The 8,575-nt window shown below is 56.1% G+C and overlaps 1 long non-coding RNA gene across 1 annotated transcript; it reads right to left on the bottom strand.

The window, feature by feature from the left end:
- Positions 1-222: 222 nt before the first annotated feature.
- On the bottom strand, positions 223-1,488 carry LOC146763168 (uncharacterized). Its single transcript, XR_014952565.1, has 2 exons — positions 1,290-1,488; positions 223-862 (listed from the first exon to the last, which is right to left on the bottom strand). It is a non-coding gene; the product is annotated as an uncharacterized LOC146763168 (long non-coding RNA).
- Positions 1,489-8,575: the final 7,087 nt, after the last annotated feature.

Genomic DNA, 8,575 nt, shown 5'->3' with positions numbered 1-8,575 from the left:
TTGTCTCCCTGCCAAGGTAAGGTCGAACGTCCTGCCGAGCCTTACACTCGAACTCCGGCCAAGTCCCCTCGCGTGACTCTCCTACTAGGCTTAGGAAGATTGGTCTCCCTGCCGAGGTGTCATGGTTTGACACTGGCACAATGCCAGTGCCCCCATGAAAATGTGATCCCTACCTTGAATGCTGTGAAGTGGAATCTAGAATAGAGTAAAGCAGGCCCAAGCTTAATAACAGGAAAAAACTTTATTAAACTACTACTACTAAAGAAAAGAGAAAACTAAAGAAGGGGGGAAAAAAACCACACAAAGATCAAATGAAAACCTTGCAAAACATTCCTCCCCCCACCACCCAACTCCAACAAACCACAGTGAGACACAATCTGGACTCCAATCAGGTTTCCACCCTCCAAGCAATCGATACTCAGTCTATCGAGGGAACAGAGTCTCTCCTGTGCCACAGACCCCCCCAAGAAACACAGCTCCACATTCTGTGTTTCCATGTCACACATGGCACCGCCCGGAGAAAAAGTTTGTCATGGTGACCCTTCTCCTTTCCATGCACAGTGCTCTCACCACCAATGCATGGATGGTCAGACTGCCTTTAGGATTTTTCCTTTCAAGGATGCCCTGCCAAGAGGGGAGAAAACAACAGTTCAGTTTTTCATTGTTTGGGACCACAGTCCCCCCCATTTTCCCCTGGGGCCGAGGGCTCAAGAACAGAGATCTTCTTCTCTTCTCTTTCCTTTCCAGGGCAAGGGGGCGCCACCACAAACCCCCTAACCTTTTCTCTGTTCACTCCACTTTTGTCTTTTTCTCAGCTGAAGCAGGTCTCTTGACTCACTGGCATCCTCCCAAAACACAGTCCCTCTTGACGGAGAAGATTTGGTTCAAGTTGTGGCTAACACGGAAAAGTCCAGCCAAAAGCCACTCCTTGTCCCCCTCCCATCCAGAATTCCTCCTTCCAACATCCCATCCCAGGGTCCAAGGTGTCCCTCTTCCTCTCTTTCAAACCGAGGAGGGGAAAGGAAAATTCACAAAGCTTTCATTTTCTCAAGAAAGGGTTAAAAGTCCGAACTCTCAGGATGGCTCGATGCCCGGACATCCAGCAACTCCCACACAACTGGGCACCTTGGAGCTCCCCCCGCTCCTCCTTCCTTGCGGCTTTCTCTCTCCCTCTCGGGAGAGGAACTCTGGGGGGGGAAATGGAGACATCCCAGATTTCTTCCACCCTTCCATCTGCAGGGGCCAGCCCGGTTCCAGTCCTTTCACCACCCTTCGGGCTTTCGGCCTACCTTTCTCAGGCCATGGGCTTCCCCTCCCCCACCCAGCTCGTGGCTGGGCAGGGGAAGGTCTGCACTGCACGCTGACCGGAACCAAAGAGAGCGAGTTCCCCTGGGAATTCTGCTTTCAACCCCTCTGTGTTCTCAGAGGCGTGTCTACTTTCAATTGGTCAATATCTAAATTGACCCCTTCCTTCCGGAAAAAATTATCTTTCCGTGTAAAACCACGACACGAGGTAAGGTCGAAAGTCCTGCCGAGCCTTACACTGAAACCCCTGCCAAGTCCCTTTGCCTGACTCCTACTCGGCTTAGGAAGCTTTGTCTCCCTGCCAAGGTAAGGTCGAACGTCCTGCCAAGACTTACACTCGAACTCCGGCCATGTCCCATCGCCTGACTCTCCTACTTGACTTAGGAATCTTGGTCTCTCTGGGGAGGTAAGGTCGAATGTCCTCCCGAGACTTACACTCGAACCCCGGCCATGCCCCTTCGCCTGACTCCTACTCGGCTTAGAAGCTTGGTCTCCCTGCCGAAGTAAGGTTGAACGTCCTGCCGAGACTTACACTCGCGCTCCGGACAAGTCCCCTCGCCTGACTCTCCTACTAGGCTTAGGAAGCTTGGTCTCCCTGCCGAGGTACAGTCGAACGTCCTGCCGAGCCTTACACTCGAACTCCGGCGAAGTCCCCTCGCGTGACTCTCCTATTAGGCTTAGAAAGCTTGGTCTCCCTGCCGAGGTAAGGTCTAACGTCCGGCCGAGCCTTACACTGAAACCCCTGCCAAGTCCCTTTGCCTGACTCCTACTCGGCTTAGGAAGCTTGGTCTCCCTGCCAAGGTAAGGTTGAACGTCCTGCCAAGACTTACACTCGAACTCCGGCCATGTCCCCTCGCCTGACTCTCCTACTAGACTTAGGAAGCTTGGTCTCTCTGCCGAGGTAAGGTCGAACGTCCTGCCGAGACTTACACTCGAACTCCGGACAAGTCCCCTCGCCTGACTCTCCTACTAGGCTTAGGAAGCTTGGTCTCCCTGCCGAGGTAAGGTTGAATGTCCTGCCGAGCCTTACACTCGAACTTCGACCAAGTCCCCTCGCCTGACTACTCTACTAGGCTTAGGAAGCTTGGTCAAGCTACCGAGGTAAGATCGAACGTCCTGCCGAGCCTTACACAGAAACCCCTGCCAAGTCCCTTTGCCTGACTCCTTCTCGGCTTAGGGAGATTGGTCTCCCTGCCAAGGTAAAGTCGAACGTCCTGCCAAGACTTACACTCAAACTCCGGCCATGTCCCCTCGCCTGACTCTCCTACTACACTTAGGAAGCTTGGTCTCTCTGCCGAGGTAAGGTCGAACGTCCTGCCGAGCCTTACACTCGAACTCCGGCCAAGTCCCCTCGCCTGACTCTCCTATTAGGCTTAGGAAGCTTGGTCTCCCTGCCGACGTAAGGTCGAACGTCCTGCCGAGCCTTACACTCGAACCCCGGCCAAGTCCCCTCACCTGACTCTCCTACTAGGCTTAGGATGCTTGGTCTCCCTGCTGAGGTAAGGTCGAACGTCCTGCTGAGCCTTACACTCAAACTCCTGACAAGTCCCCTCGCCTGACTCCTACTAGGCTTAGGAAGCTTGGTCTCCCTGCCGAGGTAAGGTTGAATGTCCTGCCGAGCCTTGCACTCGAACTTCGACCAAGTCCCCTCGCCTGACTACTCTACTAGGCTTAGGAAGCTTGGCCACCCTACCGACGTAAGATCGAACGCCCTGCCAAGCCTCACTTTCAAACTTCGGCCAAGTCCTCTTGCCTGACTCTCCTACTAGGCTTTGGAAGCTGGGTCTCCCTGCCGAGGTAAGGTCGAACGTCCTGCCCAGCCTTACACTCGAACTCCGACCAAGTCCCCTCGCCTGACTCTCCTACTAGGCTTAGGAAGCTTGGTCTCCCTGCCGAAGTAAGGTCGAACGTCCTGCCGAGCCTTACACTCGAACTCCGGCCAAGTCCCCTCGCGTGACTCTCCTACTAGGCTTAGAAAGCTTGGTCTCCCTGCCGAGGTAAGGTCGAACGTCCTGCCGAGCCTTACACTGAAACCCCTGCCAAGTCCCTTTGCCTGACTCCTACTCGGCTTAGGAAGCTTGGTCTCCCTGCCAAGGTAAGGTCGAACGTCCTGCCAAGACTTACACTCGAACTCCGGCCAAGTCCCCTCGCCTGACTCTCCTACTAGGCTTAGGAAGTTTGGTCTCCCTGCCGAGGTAAGGTCGAACGTCCTGCCGAGCCTTACACTCGAACTCCGGCCAAGTCCCCTCGCGTGACTGTCCTACTCGGCTTAGGAAGCTTGGTCTCCCTGCCAAGGTAAGGTCGAACGTCCTGCCAAGACTTACACTCGAACTCCGGCCATGTCCCCTCGCCTGACTCTCCTACTAGACTTAGGAAGCTTGGTCTCTCTGCTGAGGTAAGGTCGAATGTCCTGCCGAGTCTTACACTCGCACTCCGGACAAGTCCCCTCGCCTGACTCTCCTACTAGGCTTAGGAAGCTTGGTCTCCCTGCCGAAGTAAGGTCAAACGTCCTGCCGAGAGTTACACTCGCACTCCGGACAAGTCCCCTCGCCTGACTCTCCTACTAGGCTTAGGAAGCTTGGTCTCCCTGCCGCGCCTTACACTCGAACTCCGGCCAAGTCCCCTCGCGTGACTCTCCTACTAGGCTTAGAAAGCTTGGTCTCCCTGCTGAGGTAAGGCCTAACGTCCTGCCGAGCCTTACACTGAAACCCCTGCCAAGTCCCTTTGCCTGACTCCTACTCTGCTTAGGAAGCTTGGTCTCCCTGCCAAGGTAAGGTCGAACGTCCTGCCAAGACTTACACTCGAACTCCGGCCAAGTCCCCTCGCCTGACTCTCCTACTAGGCTTAGGAAGCTTGGTCTCCCTGCCGAGGTAAGGTCAAACGTCCTGCCGAGCCTTACACTCGAACTCCGGCCAAGTCCCCTCGCCTAACTCCTACTAGGCTTAGGAAGCTTGGTCTCCCTGCCGAGGTAAGGTCGAACGTCCTGCCGAGCCTTACACTCGAACCCCGGCCATGTCCCTTCGCCTGACTCCTACTCGGCTTAGAAGCTTTGTCTCCCTGCCGAAGTAAGGTCGAACGTCCTGCCGAGACTTACACTCGAACTCCGGACAAGTCCCCTCGCCTTATTCTCCTACTAGGCTTAGGAAGTTTGGTCTCCCTGCCGAGGTACGGTCGAACGTCCTGCCGAGCCTTACACTCGAACTCCGGCCAAGTCCCCTCGCGTGACTGTCCTACTAGGCTTAGAAAGCTTGGTCTCCCTGCCGAGGTAAGGTCGAACGTCCTGCCAAGACTTACACTCGAACTCCGGCCATGTCCCCTCGCCTGACTCTCCTACTAGACTTAGGAGGCTTGGTCTCTCTGCCGCGGTAAGGTCGAACGTCCTGCCGAGCCTTACACTCGAACTCCGGCCATGTCCCCTCGCCTGACTCTCCTACTAGACTTAGGAAGCTTGGTCTCCCTGCCGAGGTAAGGTTGAATGTCCTGCCGAGCCTTGCACTCGAACTTCGACCAAGTCCCCTCGCCTGACTACTCTACTAGGCTTAGGAAGCTTGGCCACCCTACCGACGTAAGATCGAACGCCCTGCCGAGCCTCACTTTCAAACTTCGGCCAAGTCCTCTTGCCTGACTCTCCTACTAGGCTTTGGAAGCTGGGTCTCCCTGCCGAGGTAAGGTCGAACGTCCTGCCGAGCCTTACACTCGAACTCCGACCAAGTCCCCTCGCCTGACTCTCCTACTAGGCTTAGAAAGCTTGGTCTCCCTGCCGAGGTAAGGTCGAACGTCCTGCCGAGCCTTACACTGAAACCCCTGCCAAGTCCCTTTGCCTGACTCCTACTCGGCTTAGGAAGCTTTGTCTCCCTGCCAAGGTAAGGTCGAACGTCCTGCCAAGACTTACACTCGAACTCCGGCCATGTCCCCTCGCCTGACTCTCCTACTAGACTTAGGAAGCTTGGTCTCTCTGCCGAGGTAAGGTCGAATGTCCTGCCGAGTCTTACACTCGAACTCCGGCCAAGTCCCATCGCCTGACTCTCCTACTAGGCTTAGGAAGCTTGGTATCCCTGCCGAGCCTTACACTCGAACTCCGGCCAAGTCCCCTCGCGTGACTCTCCTACTAGGCTTAGAAAGCTTGGTCTCCCTGCTGAGGTAAGGTCTAACGTCCTGACGAGCCTTACACTGAAACCCCTGCCAAGTCCCTTTGCCTGACTCCTACTCGGCTTAGGAAGCTTGGTCTCCCTGCCAAGGTAAGGTCGAACGTCCTGCCAAGACTTACACTCGAACTCCGGCCATGTCCCCTCGCCTGACTCTCCTACTAGACTTAGGAAGCTTGGTCTCTCTGCCGAGGTAAGGTCGAATGTCCTGCCGAGTCTTACACTCGAACTCCGGCCAAGTCCCCTCGCCTGACTCTCCTACTAGGCTTATGAAGCTTGGTCTCCCTGCCGAGCCTTACACTCGAACTCCGGCCAAGTCCCCTCGCGTGACTCTCCTACTAGGCTTAGAAAGCTTGGTCTCCCTGCCGAGGTAAGGTCGAACGTCCTGCCGAGCCTTACACTGAAACCCCTGCCAAGTCCCTTTGCCTGACTCCTACTCGGCTTAGGAAGCTTTGTCTCCCTGCCAAGGTAAGGTCGAACGTCCTGCCGAGCCTTACACTCGAACTCCGGCCAAGTCCCCTCGCCTGACTCTCCTATTAGGCTTAGGAAGCTTGGTCTCCCTGCCGAGGTAAGGCCGAACGTCCTGCTGAGCCTTACACTCGAACTCCGGCCAAGTCCCCTCGCGTCACTGTCCTACTAGGCTTAGAAAGCTTGGTCTCCCTGCCGAGGTAAGGTCGAACGTCCTGCCAAGACTTACACTCGAACTCCGGCCATGTCCCCTCGCCTGACTCTCCTACTAGACTTAGGAAGCTTGGTCTCTCTGCCGAGGTAAGGTCGAACGTCCTGCCGAGCCTTACACTCGAACTCCGGCCATGTCCCCTCGCCTGACTCTCCTACTAGACTTAGGAAGCTTGGTCTCCCTGCCGAGGTAAGGTTGAATGTCCTGCCGAGCCTTGCACTCGAACTTCGACCAAGTCCCCTCGCCTGACTACTCTACTAGGCTTAGGAAGCTTGGCCACCCTACCGACGTAAGATCGAACGCCCTGCCGAGCCTCACTTTCAAACTTCGGCCAAGTCCTCTTGCCTGACTCTCCTACTAGGCTTTGGAAGCTGGGTCTCCCTGCCGAGGTAAGGTCGAACGTCCTGCCAAGACTTACACTCGAACTCCGGCCATGTCCCCTCGCCTGACTCTCCTACTAGACTTAGGAAGCTTGGTCTCTCTGCCGAGGTAAGGTCGAATGTCCTGCCGAGTCTTACACTCGAACTCCGGCCAAGTCCCCTCGCCTGACTCTCCTACTAGGCTTATGAAGCTTGGTCTCCCTGCCGAGCCTTACACTCGAACTCCGGCCAAGTCCCCTCGCGTGACTCTCCTACTAGGCTTAGAAAGCTTGGTCTCCCTGCCGAGGTAAGGTCGAACGTCCTGCCGAGCCTTACACTGAAACCCCTGCCAAGTCCCTTTGCCTGACTCCTACTCGGCTTAGGAAGCTTTGTCTCCCTGCCAAGGTAAGGTCGAACGTCCTGCCGAGCCTTACACTCGAACTCCGGCCAAGTCCCCTCGCCTGACTCTCCTATTAGGCTTAGGAAGCTTGGTCTCCCTGCCGAGGTAAGGCCGAACGTCCTGCTGAGCCTTACACTCGAACTCCGGCCAAGTCCCCTCGCGTCACTGTCCTACTAGGCTTAGAAAGCTTGGTCTCCCTGCCGAGGTAAGGTCGAACGTCCTGCCAAGACTTACACTCGAACTCCGGCCATGTCCCCTCGCCTGACTCTCCTACTAGACTTAGGAAGCTTGGTCTCTCTGCCGAGGTAAGGTCGAACGTCCTGCCGAGCCTTACACTCGAACTCCGGCCATGTCCCCTCGCCTGACTCTCCTACTAGACTTAGGAAGCTTGGTCTCCCTGCCGAGGTAAGGTTGAATGTCCTGCCGAGCCTTGCACTCGAACTTCGACCAAGTCCCCTCGCCTGACTACTCTACTAGGCTTAGGAAGCTTGGCCACCCTACCGACGTAAGATCGAACGCCCTGCCGAGCCTCACTTTCAAACTTCGGCCAAGTCCTCTTGCCTGACTCTCCTACTAGGCTTTGGAAGCTGGGTCTCCCTGCCGAGGTAAGGTCGAACGTCCTGCCGAGCCTTACACTCGAACTCCGACCAAGTCCCCTCGCCTGACTCTCCTACTAGGCTTAGAAAGCTTGGTCTCCCTGCCGAGGTAAGGTCGAACGTCCTGCCGAGCCTTACACTGAAACCCCTGCCAAGTCCCTTTGCCTGACTCCTACTCGGCTTAGGAAGCTTTGTCTCCCTGCCAAGGTAAGGTCGAACGTCCTGCCAAGACTTACACTCGAACTCCGGCCATGTCCCCTCGCCTGACTCTCCTACTAGACTTAGGAAGCTTGGTCTCTCTGCCGAGGTAAGGTCGAATGTCCTGCCGAGTCTTACACTCGAACTCCGGCCAAGTCCCATCGCCTGACTCTCCTACTAGGCTTAGGAAGCTTGGTCTCCCTGCCGAGCCTTACACTCGAACTCCGGCCAAGTCCCCTCGCGTGACTCTCCTACTAGGCTTAGAAAGCTTGGTCTCCCTGCTGAGGTAAGGTCTAACGTCCTGCCGAGCCTTACACTGAAACCCCTGCCAAGTCCCTTTGCCTGACTCCTACTCGGCTTAGGAAGCTTGGTCTCCCTGCCAAGGTAAGGTCGAACGTCCTGCCAAGACTTACACTCGAACTCCGGCCATGTCCCCTCGCCTGACTCTCCTACTAGACTTAGGAAGCTTGGTCTCTCTGCCGAGGTAAGGTCGAATGTCCTGCCGAGTCTTACACTCGAACTCCGGCCAAGTCCCCTCGCCCGACTCTCCTACTAGGCTTATGAAGCTTGGTCTCCCTGCCGAGCCTTACACTCGAACTCCGGCCAAGTCCCCTCGCGTGACTCTCCTACTAGGCTTAGAAAGCTTGGTCTCCCTGCTGAGGTAAGGTCGAACGTCCTGCCGAGCCTTACACTCGAACTCCGGCCAAGTCCCCTCGCGTGACTCTCCTACTAGGCTTAGAAAGCTTGGTCTCCCTGCCGAGGTAAGGTCGAACGTCCTGCCGAGCCTTACACTGAAACCCCTGCCAAGTCCCTTTGCCTGACTCCTACTCGGCTTAGGAAGCTTTGTCTCCCTGCCAAGGTAAGGTCGAACGTCCTGCCGAGCCTTACACTCG

The sequence above is a fragment of the Lonchura striata genome, chromosome W, assembly GCF_050655825.1.
Source record: "Lonchura striata isolate lonStrDom1 chromosome W, ASM5065582v1, whole genome shotgun sequence".
NCBI lineage: Eukaryota > Metazoa > Chordata > Aves > Passeriformes > Estrildidae > Lonchura > Lonchura striata.
This window is presented reverse-complemented; position numbering and strand designations above follow the sequence as displayed.